At 35.3% G+C, this 15180-nt stretch overlaps 1 protein-coding gene across 22 annotated transcripts in view; it reads right to left on the reverse strand.

The window, feature by feature from the left end:
- The window catches only part of DLGAP2 (DLG associated protein 2), a 454541-nt gene that overhangs the window by 283356 nt on the left and 156005 nt on the right, over nucleotides 1-15180 (reverse strand). The gene's annotated exons all lie outside the window — the stretch shown is intronic.

Consider the following 15180-nt stretch of genomic DNA (forward strand, 5'->3'; position numbering starts at 1 on the left):
TGGACTGCTTAGTTAAGTTCCACACACTTATACTTGTGTGCAGCCTTTTAAAAACACAAAGGCAGGTCTGATTTCAAGCTATTAATGTGTTCATCCAGCTATATTATGAAATAAATTATCATAATAAGAAGAACACTTTAAAGAAGAAGGAACAACCTTTACTTCCTCAGACTTGACCACTTCTCCCTACATAGTACTCAGTTCAAATGAAGAAATATTCATATAATATCTTTAATTTTAGCTGAGACTAATTTCCTTCAACAAAGCATAGCACAGACATTTAGGATCCAGAATACCATCCTTTTAGAATAGTACTGTGGCAAATCATAGAGCCTTCTTTGAGGTCATATTAACAAGATCTGTCAGAACAGTGTAACTTTGTTTTTTGTGACATCCTGGGAAATCAGTTCACAACAGAAATGAAAATTTCCAAATGGCTGAAGATGCTCATGCTGTAAGTATATATTATTTTATATGAATCATTTAAATCTAAAACATCATCTCTTTCTGACTTCTTTGTAAGTACTTGCAGAACACTTGTCACAGAAACAGCAACTAGAGCTTAAGCATTTTAAGATGTTTACTTCAGAACTAATTATTAGCCTTCTACCTAAAAATGTAAGAGGCAAAATTTTAACTACTATATTAATAGCTAAATATTTTACCAGGTGAGACTGCAACTAAACATTTTCATAATATGCTGCCACTGTTCTTCCATTGAAACAACCCATTCTGAAAGATACACTGCTCCCTAATCATCTGGATTGCTCTTTTTAATTAGAACTAAGGTTTTAACAGAAGCCCACATGTTCCTGGCAGGCACTTCACAATCTATAGTTTAAAGCATTTTGCATGATTAATTAATTGCTTTTTCATGTTTGTAACATGAAATACAAGCTTTAAAAACCACAGGGAAATGATAATTAAATGAAGAGTACAATTATTAGTCTCTGTTGTATTGGCTATTTGCAAGAATGCAGTCTTATCCCACCAGGGTTAGATGAAATCATAAAAGTCTTGTCTGCACCTTTAACCTTGATGAGCTTGTGATATTTATGTTCTCTTGTAACATAGACTTCTCTCAGCCTATCATGAACAACAGAGAAAATATGTTTTGGATTTGCACGACAGATATTGAAGTAATATAGCAGAAGGTTGTGTGGAAAACAAAAAAGAAATATGTTATTTATGATCTCTCTTATGGCTTGCCAACTTTCCTCTTATTGGAACACCTATTAGTATGTTTTCTCCTGAGGACACTTCTCTCAAATGACTCTTCTCTTAATGTATGTTTTCTCTGCTTCAAAATATCAAGTTTACACCAACTTTTTTTTTTCCTTTTAAATCACATAAATTCATTCTTCAAAGAACAAAAAAAGTGGTAACAGGCATCCTATCTTTCCTGGAAAAAAACTTTACTCTAAAATCTGATTTGTCCTTTCGTTGAAAGCAGACGCTTTGACAAGTGTCTTTGAAAGCCGATCCACCAGCACCCAGTGTACCATTCTGTCAGCACAAAAGTTTTAAAATAAGGATAAACATAACTTAAACCAGATTATTTTCTATTGTTTAAGAACTGAACTAAGAAGCTGAATCCTTATCTCCAGTGACAAATCCTACACTCTTCACACATGGGGAGAGAGCATAACAAGCATCGCATCTGAACGTTTTGGAAGAAATGTTAAACCTTTCTTAAGAGTAACAGCTGTTAAGTGTGCAACATGCCCAAAGCAAGCACTGTCAGCCACAACCAATTATTTGGTAAACATTTTATTATTCAAAGCTGGATTTTGTTTGTGTGCTTCTCCTCATACCAACCACTTTTTTATTCAGCTTCATTTTTCTAAATCGTCTCCCATCTCTGCCTTCTATTGCCCAATTACTAAGTCATTTATTATATAGCTTTCTGTCTTACAGAGAATACTCACATTTGGAGAACTAATCAATTTGAATCCTATCTTCACAGTTTAAGAATACTAGTTTACTGATGTTTGAAATAAATGAGCAATGCATCAAATTTATTTTGCAGTACTTGGAAATGTATATTTGCTGCTCCACAAAAGACTGGGAAAAGTCAAACCCCATGCAAAAACATTCCCAACACAATTTTTGCTACACACAACAGATGGTGGTAGCCAAAGCATAGAGTCATTGGAGAGCAGAGAAATGAACACTGCAGAAGTAATGACTCTGGTTAGAAGCACACATTGGAAAGACATGTTGGTTTTCTTTGGTTTGGTTATTATTTCTAATTCGAATTCATTTATACATTTATTAAGTCTTTGTACAGATATTAATAAGCACAGATGATGAAGACCTCAAGATCTGATCTTGAGACTTTTTTTTGTACAGCACTTGCAGTACAAAATAATTAAGCATAGGGCTAGCAGAAAATATTGAGGAAATTACCAAAAATCTGCACTACTACTGAGACAACCTACTAGTACTGACAATTACAGGCTACATAACAATAATTTTTTAGTATCTTATAATGCTAAAGTATTTACAGTATGCACAGTATAAATATAATGCCACACTGACAAAATTTGCAACAGCCAGAACTGTTGCCATGGTATGTATTACCAAATGGCAAAGAACACTGGAGAGACTCATGATGTTTGAATTACTGTAAAAAGCACAGCCCAGAAATGGCTTAAATTACTTATCCAGTGTAAGGCTGGGCTAGAAGCTGGAAAACTAGTAAATGTGTGTGAGTACACCTGGATAATGTCTGTAGACTCACTCTCCAAATGTGGCAAGTCCTTTCACACTTCCACTGACTTCTGTATGAACAGGAGGCTTTCAGGATCCTGAGGAAGTGCACTGCAGTTACTGAGCTCATGCTACCAATTAACAATGAGCATTAGAAACCTCATTGGATTTAATGAGACAACTCATATGCACCTGAGGATTCAGGTCTGGTTTAGTAAATAAGGCTTCCTAAGAGAAATTATCGTGCTAGAAGTGAGAAACCTGTCAAAGAAGAGGTTTACATAAACCAATATGAAGCCTACAAAAAACAGCAGTTGGCTATAAAGCACCAGGACAACTGATTCTTACAGTGAAACAGGAACATAAGGTTGTTCCTCAGATAAAGCAATGCCTACTCCTTTTTTTTTTTTAAGTGACAAAATAAAATATAGTAGTAAGGATTTAAAAATCACTTATATTGATTAAACAGTTGTGGCAATTCTGAGCTATTATTACTCATTTAGGTCATAAATTTCAGTACCGTTCTGCTGAGTCACACAAATGGAAAACCTGGCCAACTGGGTGGATGTATGACTCGATTACTATGCTGAGACAAAACATCCTGTTATGTTCTGCAACACAGCTTAGCTTATTGATTTGAATACATGGATTGTGAAATTCAGATAGGAGAAACAAGGATGGTAGTATTACATAGGACAGTGCACAGGCACAAGGGGCAGTAGGTAGCCAGCCTGGATGAGCATTTACAGAGACATGCCTCAAAGTATGCCTCTGGAAGAGAGCACTAATGTCACCTATAGCAGTCTGAGAAAACAATTTCTAGTCATTTAATACCTATGCTACCTTTATTAGACACGCCTGTTTTTAAACAGGGTATATCTTCCAAGGACAGCCCGGAACAACATCATCTAAATGAACAGCCACCAATGCCAGACATTAATCTTTCATGCTTATGTATCTTTATCCTACCTGAATGAGCCCTCATCATAACAGAAATTTCGTATTTTAGTTCCAGCGAAAACCAAGGAAACGTGAACTTTCTTGTGCAGTAAGCAGTGGCTCACTGCCTGCTGGCTTTCCCCGGACTCAGAAATATTTCTGAGAAAATTTTACAGATCATATTAACTTCAGTATTTTTTTAACAACAGAGAAGTTCTTAGGTGAGCAAGACAAAACAAATTTTTAGTGCAAAAAAAAGGAACATACCTTTAAAAGAAGTCAACCTGAGCAAATTTCCTAAAACATGGGTTTCAGTCTCAACTCTATCTACTTCATTTCTTCTTCCACACAGGCCACTTTGGCAGGTGACTATTTAAGAAGCTGACAGGCTACCACTAAATGGCCCCTTACAGCAATTAATAGAAAAGAAACAACAACTACAGCATGCACTGGAGAGAAGAAGCAGGGTTTGGCAGCTGTGTGAGAGGCAGCTGTACACTGCTATGAATAGTTTCAGTTGGTCCTAGCCAGTCACAGCAAGTCCAAGCCAGTTCTAGCCAATCCATGCCAGTCCTAGCGAATACATGCCACTTCCAGGTGGTTCTAGCAGTCCCAATTAGTCCTAACCAGTCCCAGGCAGTTTGACAGTTCCATTTTGCCTAAAGAGTCAGTCAGAGGTGAACATGGAGCTTCTGCTCGCAGACTGTGAGGTAGGGTTTCCATAGATGATTCCCACTTAAGCAGAGGAGATGAGCAAAAAGGAAGCATCAACAGGTGCTGAGGTGTCGAGGTGCTGAGCCCACCTTGTGCCTGAAGGGACTGAGCGTACCCTGTGGCAGTGCACAGCAAGGAGAGAGGAGTCCAGAACACCCAGATGTGTCCAGACTAGAGCTGGGCCTGAGGAGGAGGTGGAAAGGTATCTCCTCCGAGTGTTTGTTTAATTGGCTTCTTTGTTTCTCAATGCCCAAGTCAGTAATTATGTCAATCGGCAAGAAATTAAGAGAAATTTCCCAAGTCAAGAATGCTTTTGCAGAATACACCTTAATTTTAAAGGCCTAATGTTTTATGTTAGGATATTGTGTATCTTCTGAAACTATGCTAGCCTTAAAAATGTTTTTATACATTTTAAGTGATTCACAGTAACGCCTAACAAAATGTGTTATGTAATGTCAATATACAAATATAGCCATTAATGAATTAGCATCAGTCTTGGATAAATATAGTCATACATGGCAAACTTCATACACCATTTATGCATATATATAACTAACAGACTTGCTATGCTGTATGATCACACGAGGGGATTCTTCATCATCACTGACAACATACACATGCAGGGTTTGACAGGCAAACCTGCTTCTTTCCCTTTGATCAGCCTGTGAAATTTGTCCTCATTCCTTTAAAAGGAGTGACAGTCATCTCCTAGGAGGTGGTAGATGCTGCGCATTTCTTCGGGAAATGCAGCAGCCTCAGTTACTGCATGCCAAAGACAGGGAAAGCCGAAGAGAGAAGAAGAGAACACACCCGCATCCTGCAGGTCAAATAGAGCCTGAATGATTGCTAAGAGCAGCAGAGGGCTATGAGCAGAACAGCAGGAGATATTGCCAAGGACCAATAAGCACAGCAGTGACGAGATGACTGAAAGCGAAGTTCATCCTGCCAGGTCACAGGGAGAAGAAGGTCACTGATTTATAAACCTTGTATTTCTATTCTGCTTCATCTGGCCACTTGGAGTTTTCTATAGCTTTTATTAATTATTCCAGTTCATAGCCTTAGAGAGCCTGGCTTTTTGAACTTCAAAGCCAGTTGGATCCTCTTTGGAAAGCTCTTTATACTGAAAAGGTTCAGGCACCACTACCTCAAAGCTCTGGTAGTTTTGGACTCTCTCAAAGCTCTCAGTTCTCTATGAAAGCTTAATAGAAAGTACACTTTTCTATGAGGAATATAATGTCTTTTACAAACTAAAGAATAGAACCATTGACAAGTACAATATAAAGGGCTTGCTCGAGTATGTCCAGTATCTCCTACAGATTTGATTTACTCAGACATGTGATTCTCCATTCATATCTCTTACTCTCAAAAAGGAAAGAGGTGCAGGCAAAAAGTCCAGGCAAAGAAAGCATAGCAAGTATATCAGCAGCAAACCAACTGTGAAGCACTGAAGCTGGAGTCCAAGCTGGGATAACTAATAACATGCTACCTTTAAATACAGATACCTGTAACTGTGCCAGCAATCTGTGCAGTTGCACAGCTAGAACTGTACTTTAGTGCTTTATATGCATCTTTCTGATATGAATTTTCATTTGCAGTACTTGGCCTTTACCCGCACATTTTTCGTTTGGAGGCAAGTCAAGCTGAAACCATTTGAAGTGTATCCAATAAAGGCTGTCATAGCTAGCATTAATTGCCAAATATATACTTTTTTAAAAAAATCAATTTTCTAAAGAATATTACTATGATCAAAGAGTTCAAGTTCCTCATTATCTCTAGATGTTATGGATTATCATCATAAATCCTAAAGAATCATATTACTATGATGCTGATTTGACAACCCTTCCTACTATCTGCCAGTGTAAAATGTCCTTCAAATATAAAGCACTAAAAATGCTGTACATTGCAATTCCATGCTCTTGGAAGCTGTCAACTTAACACTAATATACTGGTGGGGATAACAGAAAATAGAGAGGAAAAATATCCTTTCAGAGGCAAATTCTCTTGATCTCAGTAAAGAAAATTTTCTGTCAGATTAATGCTGTAGAAAACAGAAGATTTGGTCCAATATTTTAAAGATAACTTATTTGAAAAAAGGGGAAAAAGGCAATTTCCTAGTACTGGGGTTTGAGATTTTCAAAGCAGATATAGTCATACTTATTCTGTAAAGGAAGATGTGCAGACAAGTCCCCCTGCTCAAACTAAAGAAAAAAGCAAATTATTTGACTAAAGAAATATTCTCTCTGAAAACTAAATAGGATATTTGAATAAATGAATATTAAAAAATATTCAAACTGTTTAATACTGTAAAATGCTAACTGAAATATTAGTAGAACAAAGAAAATATCAGGCTGGATCAATAGTTTTCTGACTTTTGTGATAAGAAACTTCTCGTTTAAGTTCAGAACTTTGAAGAGTCTGTTTTCCAAAATATTCATGGCTTATCCTTCTCCACTGGCTATGCGGTTTGGGAATGAAATGGACGAAAATTAAGTCTTTTGTGGATTTCTGGAATTTTCTAAGGAAAACTGAGAGTTTTACGCTGGGGAATTAACATGAATTTATTCTGCCTCTAATTGTACACTCATTTAGTGTATGGTACACAGAGGCATTCATTTTTTTTCACCTAGGAAAAGACAGATTTCTTCTCAGCTCCTGGTGCTATTGGTCAGCAGCAGGAGCTGCTGGTGGTGGTAGCTATTGAGATGCCTGGCAAAACTCAGGTAATTTCCATGAAAGGCCAATATTCTCTACTGCCACAGGACCATAAAGAGGCAGAAAGCCTTCCATGACTAATTTTTCTACTCCTGTAATACTTTTTGTTTTCTTAAAGACTAAATATTGCTTCATCAGATGACAGCAAAGATGGCAGAGTTTTCATTTATTATTTGTTGCAAAATGGATGACTAGCTGTTTTTCTAAGTTGACAGTGGTTGTACCAAGCAACTGATCTATTAAAGTATGATGTTAAATTACTGGAAGATTTGTGGATATTTCTTCCCACTTTAATAATCTGTCTAGATTTCCTCATACCAATCTACCCACACTACATTAACAACAGTAGAGGTTTTGCCCTATACAATATCTTTCAATTCCCAAGTCTTGAAAAATATTAAATTTTATTAGATAGAGAAACCATAAGGTGAAATGCCCTCTTGTCCCCATATTCATCAGCTTTCAATACAATTGACAAGTAAAGCTTTAAGATTTTAACTCTTTCTCCAAAATCTTACAAATAGAGAATATATTCTGCTTGTTCATTACAAATTCTCTAAGCTTTGGGAACAATGATTTGTGTCACACATAAAGAATGGTGGTGTGTGGTTCTTCAGAAGACACAGATGCATTTGTTTATCAACATTCCAAATGGAAAAGTTTAGGTATTTCTGAATATTTCATGAGTGTCTTACTGAGAAACACAAAGTTCTCAAGCAGCTGTTTAGTTATTAATTGTCACCATAAGAAAACTATATTGTAATACCATATTATTTTTACAAAGCTCCTTTAATAGGTTATTATGTCAAAATAACGTATAGCATAATTTAAAACAATTACAAATCCTTCAAGCATACCAAGCAAGAAAAAAATAAATAATATTGTACTCAAGGGAGATTAGTTGCAGATGGGTATTGAATTCTTCAACTCTTCAGTGAAAATCTGTGATGCAGAATGGCAAGTTCAAAAATAATACAGTCTTTGACATCAGCAAGTGTCTTCAGAAATTACAGATGGTACTTATTTTCTATTTTGCATACTTATCCATCATCTGCAACTATATCATCTGGGTTATTCTCAGTTCCATTTACAGGTAGAAGAAAACTATAGACAGACTAACTCCAGCATTACACAGACCATGGCACTTAGTATCAAACACAGGACCTCGTATTCAAAAGCAACAGCACCTTGAGAATCAAACTGCTGATTCTCACAAGGGCCCTTGTATTCAGTTTGAATCAGCTTCATTTGAGGGTCTGAATCCTGCGACAGATGGGAAACCCATGTTTTGTCACAGAGCTGTACATACTTGATGAAGACTTCTGGAGAATCATTACAGTGGGAATGCAAAGGTATTTAAAACTCTACTATGGGTGTCTATGTCTTCTAGATGAAATGGCCTGTTCTGTGTGGTAAAGTGCTACTGATTATGTTATGTGCCTGAACTGTGTCACTTGTTCTCATAAGCATAACTCAGTAATAGAGACAGTTTGAACAGAAATCCCAAGAAAACTTTGAAGGCAAGTGGGGATAATAAATGAAACGCTTCATATTGAAGTGCTTTTGCTTCAAAAGCATGAAGAAAATCCATACTTTTGAAACTGCATCTTCACAATATGTTGTGGTTCTAACACCATAACTTAAAGTGTTATACATGTTCGTGTCAACATAAAGTCAACTGAAGTCTTGCTAGCAAAAGTATCCTGTGTATCTAATACTGCAAATCACACTTATCCTACAATTTTCCAACATTATGTTTTCATAATTTAAATAAAGTAAGCAAAAAATGTATTTCTAATGGTATCTGGATTTAAATATCCACTCTGGCACTGAAGGTGATGGTAAGTAAATTCAATTCCATCAAAATGAATGGAAAGGTGTGAAAACTGATCTAAGAGCATTTGAAGCTAATTTTACTTTTTTCTTACTTCTAAAATCATCAATGTAATCTTAAAAATAAAAGCTTTTCTAGTTTCTAATGCAGTGATATGTTCCTCATTGCTACTGCAGCGAGACCACAGTTACTCATTTCCAAAGGGGGAATTTCCTTTCCTGTTTGTTATGATGCCATCCATAAAATGGCATTTCCAGTCACGACAAAAATTATATTAAATCCATGTGGACACTCTTCAAGCTCCACACAGGCAAAACTCAAAATAATTTATTAGATCTTCAATGGTTTAGTTTTTACTTTCTGGTTTTTTCCCCAGAGTTAACACCTATTCAATGAAACTTTAGAGCTTTTCTTACTATTTGTGTAAATGATACAGACTTGTATAGTGTTTTTGAAGAAGCTGGTGGAAGTCACAGCTAGAACAGGATGAAAAGGAAGTAACTGTCATGCCTGGAAATAGAGGCAGATAGAGACAAAAGAGTCAGGTAGGAAGAGCTGATATAACTAAACTATGAAGTTTATAAACAATGCAAGCTGAGTGAAGAGTTTGTTTTATGGCATACTTGCTATAATAAATCTCCTCCATTCGTTTTACAGGTGGTAAAGACAAGAAAAAGTGGATTTTTACAGTAAATTAAATATATCACTGAAAAGTATTTTGACAATGCATTAACATATATATTTCTTTATATAAAACTTGTAAGAAGCTTAATGGATTGCTTTTATGTCAACACCAACATAATGGTTTAGGTGCCTCCATAGCATGTACCTTTAACAGAAAAAAAAAGACCATCTCTAAAAGACTGTGGCAGTTCTATGAAGCTGTTTCTCTCAATATCATCTAGAAAAAAATGGATCCATCCAGTTCCAACAGTTTTCCACTGTCTGAGTGGTATATGACATAGATCTGAAAGCATATAGCTGACTCAAGCAGAATTCATGACTGCATATGCTCAAATTTGTTAAACATTTAGCAAGGAAAAATATTTTTTTATCTTTCATCTATTTTCTCAAGACAGTAAGAGGTCAACTCAATGCAAGAAAAATAATCATCTGAGAAAAACTCCTCAAGTTACATGCCACTTCTTAGCAACTGATGGATTTCTACTGAAATTATTTATCTCCTAAACTGAACGATATATAGAATCACAGAATCATTTAGGTCAGAACAGACCTTTAAGATCATCAAGTCCAACCCTAAACCTGACACTGCCAAGTTCACCACTAAACTATGGTGCCTAAGTCACTAACTGTGGTCCCCAAGTGCCACTTCTACATATCTTTTAAATACCTCCAGGAATGGTGACTCAACCACCTTCCTGGGCAGCCTGTTCCAGTACTTAACAACCCTTTTGGTGAAGAAATTTTTCCTAAAATCTAAACCTTGAGGCCATTTTCTCTTGTCCTATCGCTTGTTACTTGGGGAAAGAGACGGACACATACCATCTTTCAGAAAGAAAAAAGCAAAGAGTCATACTGCATTATTTTAACAAGCCTTTCAGCTGAAAATACTGTGTCTCTGTATCAAATAACGTCAGAATAAGTCTACCACTCTAAAGTAACTAGTAAAGGGAATATGTGGCTAATTTAGGTTTGTCTTAATTGTGCTTCCTACCTAATCTAAGTAAAACTTGTTTCTGTGCACAAGACCAACTGTACTTCAGCAGAACAGAATGTCAATTGATTTAAATGGGAAGGGGAAAAAACATACAATTTGCTAAAGTTGCAGCACTCTACTTACTGATAATGATTTTATTCTCAGTTTAGGAGACAAAATGGCTATTTGTCTACTGAGAAAGTTCTACAAGATAACAATATCCATTTTTCACCACAATATTAATTAAGTTTCTAATGTCTAACTGAAGTCCTGCAATACAATCAATGGATTATTTCCCAATGCCCCACAGTGTGCTTCAAGCACTTCATAGTACTTCAAGATTTACAGCCTTTTAAAGACTTGCTTACTTTTCTTGGAGTTTAAGCTCAAACATGTCATGACAGATCATACATATCATATAACTCACACATATCTCTTCTCTTATTTTCAGATTGTTCAGACTACACAGGAGAAGGTCTTCAGCTTAATATACTATCTACGAATAAAATATGTCTTTTTTTTTTTTCCTGGCCTGTTTCTTCCCTCCAAGATGAACATAAATAGAAAAGTATGGTTCCATTTCCAAGCTGCACAAGCTGCACAAGCTACTCCTTTTCACTCTCCCATACAGTGCCTGTATTGGCTATAAACTGCCTTTCCATAGATATGAAAGAGTATCTCTAACTTTACTGTGGTTTTAAATCTCTTTTCATTTCCCATTTTGTATTGTTCTTCTTACCCTTTATAATTTACTGTTATATATTTGTTAGTCTGGTAACAGCATGGATGATACACAATTAATAAACAGTTAATATATATAATTTTATATCTATATATTGCTTTTCATTCCAAAACAGGCCCATAAGTTGAAAATCTACTAAAAAATGCTATTCAATCATTAAAATGCAATTTTTCCTATGGCATGAAATGATGAATGAAAGAAATATAATCCCCCTATTGAGGGGGTGGGGGGGGAGGAATAAGTTTCTTTAAGTTCTCCAGACCTCCGGGACCTTGTTTCTGAAGGTGTGATATTTACAGCATTATAAAGGTAATTTTTTTTAGCATTCTTGTTGGTTTTTGATTATTACCATTGGCAATTTTCTTCTGAATTTTAGACCCCTCTCTTTCATTCTCTGAAACTTGCTATTTTCCTTCTGTGTTCCTGTCATGTAAGTACGAGTGTGCTTTGCTTCCTAATGCTTTCCAATTAGCAAAGCATTTACTGAGCTTTCACAGTCCATACTCTGTGAAGGCAGAATCAGCTCCTGAAGAACCAAAAAGTTGAGATCACCACTATTCAAATTAGTCATGAGAAAGAGTAAAATATATAATCACCAGCAAGCTTAACATTTTTAATGCATGTTGAAAACAATTTTGTTGAAACTGGCAAGAGAGCACTAAGTAAAGTTTAATTCCATTAAAGTCAGCCAATATGACTGTATAATAGGAATGTCTTGCATAACTAAGTTGACAGAACACTTTGAAGATAATGCCGCTGGGATAGATAAGAGTGACATGGACTGTATGCATTTTTCAAGAAGCATCTGATAAGGCTACATGCCAAAGATAATTCGTTATTGTTAGGAAACCTGGAAAATTGTTAGAGAACTGGAAAGTGCATATTTCCATTAACACACAAAAATTTTTGTCTTGATAATCATAAACCATAAGACAAATATAAGACTACTAGTAGCACAGACACCACACTGCAAATATGAGAACACAAAAGCACCAATCCATAGAATTTAGTACAGTGACATTCTGCTACATTTAAAGATATGGTTATAAATATATATATATATCCTAAAATTTTAGTCAAGAAAGGTATCCTTTTCTAGACCATTATTGTGAATAAAAGGGAATCAATCTTTTAACTTTATGCTAGTGCTTCTAAGAAAAATTAATGTATATGGAGGTGTAGCTATGAAGTTGTGTCTCCATTTTTTTTTAATTGGAGATAAAAGGTCACTTGTCTACTGATAATTTTTTGTTTGTTCTTTTTTGTTTGTTTGTTTTCCTCCTTTTGGAGAAGCTGAGTTAAGATTAAGATTATTAGGAAGCCATACCTAGCATGAAATTTATTTGATTTTAGAATAACCCCTACAGAAAATTAGAGCAGTTTTTAAATGCCCTTGCATAAACTGTATAAAGCATTATGAAAACATACCAGGGTGACAATTCCAGTGAGAGAGATTAGATGCTTTGCATGTTCTCTGAGGTATGAATTATGATATTCAGAGCTAGTCTACCTCCTTTGAATACAAGTACTCCTAATATCTGAAGCTCCAGCATCAGTTGGCTCATATCATCATATTCTCAGCATACAATTTCCTCCAAGACTGATGAGTCTATCATTCCTTTAGAGCAAATACATGCGATTGTGCAGGGTCAATTCAGTATTCGGAAAGTGTCATCAACATTTGATATTTATTACACTGCTGTTTAGGAATGATAACTAATAAAAATGTCATTTATTCATAAATTAGAAAACCTAAACACAGCCTTTCTGCTTTTCATGAATATTGAAAAGTTAATAGTTATTCTTCACTTAAACTCATATGACAAGTCTTTAATCTCTAAAAGTGTTCCATAATGAGCTCTCAGTAATGACAGGCTCCACTGATTTACTGTCTAGAACATCCATTGACTGACTGAACCCATGATGATGAAGCAATTGTTTTCCCAGTAGCATCTATGCTTATACAGCATGTGTAGTAATAAATTTGATTTATTTGATTTTATTTAAAACCTTATTCTGAATTCTTTTGCCTACTTTCCATATGTCTCTATTTTTACAAGAAATCTGGAAGCACTGAGTCTAAGTGCTTATTTTATCTACTGATCCCATTAATCAGCCCTTGACTACATGCTAGCAATCTCTCTTGGATAGACTTGGTTTATGTCTGTCATAGACATATTCTTTATTTTGGGTTGTTTTAAAGAATATTTTACAATTATGTAATTTTAAAGCTATACTCTGGTTATACCAATTGTTGCAGTCAAATGCTGATAAGATTGGAATGACAGATGACAAATCTCAGGATTAAAAGTTGTTTACTTACCACTATGTTCCAGGGGTCTTCTACTGCCATTTCTGCACCAATATACTGTAAAAATTCTAAACAGTAGACCAGCAAGGATGCATTTAAACAGTTAAGAGAGCATGAAAAGAATGAACTCTTCATCTTATGCTTAAAAGTATACTTCATACAGTCTTGCTAGCTTTGACAGCTTTTACTGTTCTTTCAAGTTTTTGCCATATGACTGTTTTTGAAGCATTTGAAGCATCTGCTTTTTAGCAAAATATGCTAAAAAGCATTGGAAAACCTCATCCATGTTCAAGCTTCCCACTCTCACAGATAATTCTTATTCTTTCATGGATAGAATGACCTCTTTTTTTGTTTCTGTGGACATTTTTATCTAAAAAAGTCCATTTATAAAGGAACCAGTGGAAAATGTCCACCTGAGAGAAAATTAGCTTTGCAGTTTAGGGAAAAAAATGAAAGCTACTGAGGGTGTGGGGGGGCAAAATTTTTACTATTACAAACTTAAAACATACTGTGTAATAAATTAAAAAGACCTGTCTAGTTGCAGCAACCATAACTAAAAGGTCAGGTGAAGATACTCCTCAGAGAATCCAGAAGAGAATATGGTCTTATTTGTTAGTCTATCTTCTTAACCCATCTACTTTGGTAAAGTTCAGAAGTTTCAGTAAGATGTAAGTTACCTCAGAATGAACAAGAGAAATTTTAGTCTACAGAAATGAACCTTGTTATGATATGTCAGTCCTTGCCATCCTGCACTTTGGTCTTCAGCATGAAGTTTAGCATTTATTTAGACACAACAGTACTTAAATTCCAGACCTTTAGTATTTCATTGCAATACTAGTAGTAGTCAGTGCTTCCATATTTACATGCAGTAGCTTATAGGATGTAGCCATCATGAACTGTTGCTCATGTGACAGACTCAAAAAAAAGTGTACCCATACAAAAACATTAAATTCAAAGTTATATTTTATTCAATGTATTCATAGAATTAGTTTCTGATAATCTGATCTAATTCAATAATTTTAGATGACTGGCTTTGTAAAACAGCTCAAAATTCATTTTGCTGCCATTCCTGATTTCAATCAGGAAGCAAGCTTTTCAGAATGTTTGTGAATGAGTCAGAATACATCTGACATTAATACATGTACACCTGCAAAGATAAACACACAAAAATATAAAAAAGTCTTTGGGTTCTCATTTATATCATCTAAGTAATTTATCAGTCAGACAAATACATACAAGAAAAGGACTTCTATTATAATCACTGGCAGTAGCACAGTGACAGAAAAATTATGTTCAGGCAACTACAAAGCATAACTTATGCAGTGTAGTGTAGCAATTCAACATAAAAAAGTATTTATATCCCTAAAAATCAAGCTAAAACAATACTTGCAGAGGAAGGGAGTGCCTCAACTTTAAATCTTAAACCATTTTAGTTTCCAGAGATTTTTAATAATAGCCTTACATATATTTGCCACTCTAAATTGCCGTCAAACAGAGAAGAACACTGACTTTCCTTACGCTGAGAGCAGGAGAGGATTAACATTCAATGGGTTTTTTCT

This window comes from Pseudopipra pipra, chromosome 3 (genome assembly GCF_036250125.1).
Source record: "Pseudopipra pipra isolate bDixPip1 chromosome 3, bDixPip1.hap1, whole genome shotgun sequence".
NCBI lineage: Eukaryota > Metazoa > Chordata > Aves > Passeriformes > Pipridae > Pseudopipra > Pseudopipra pipra.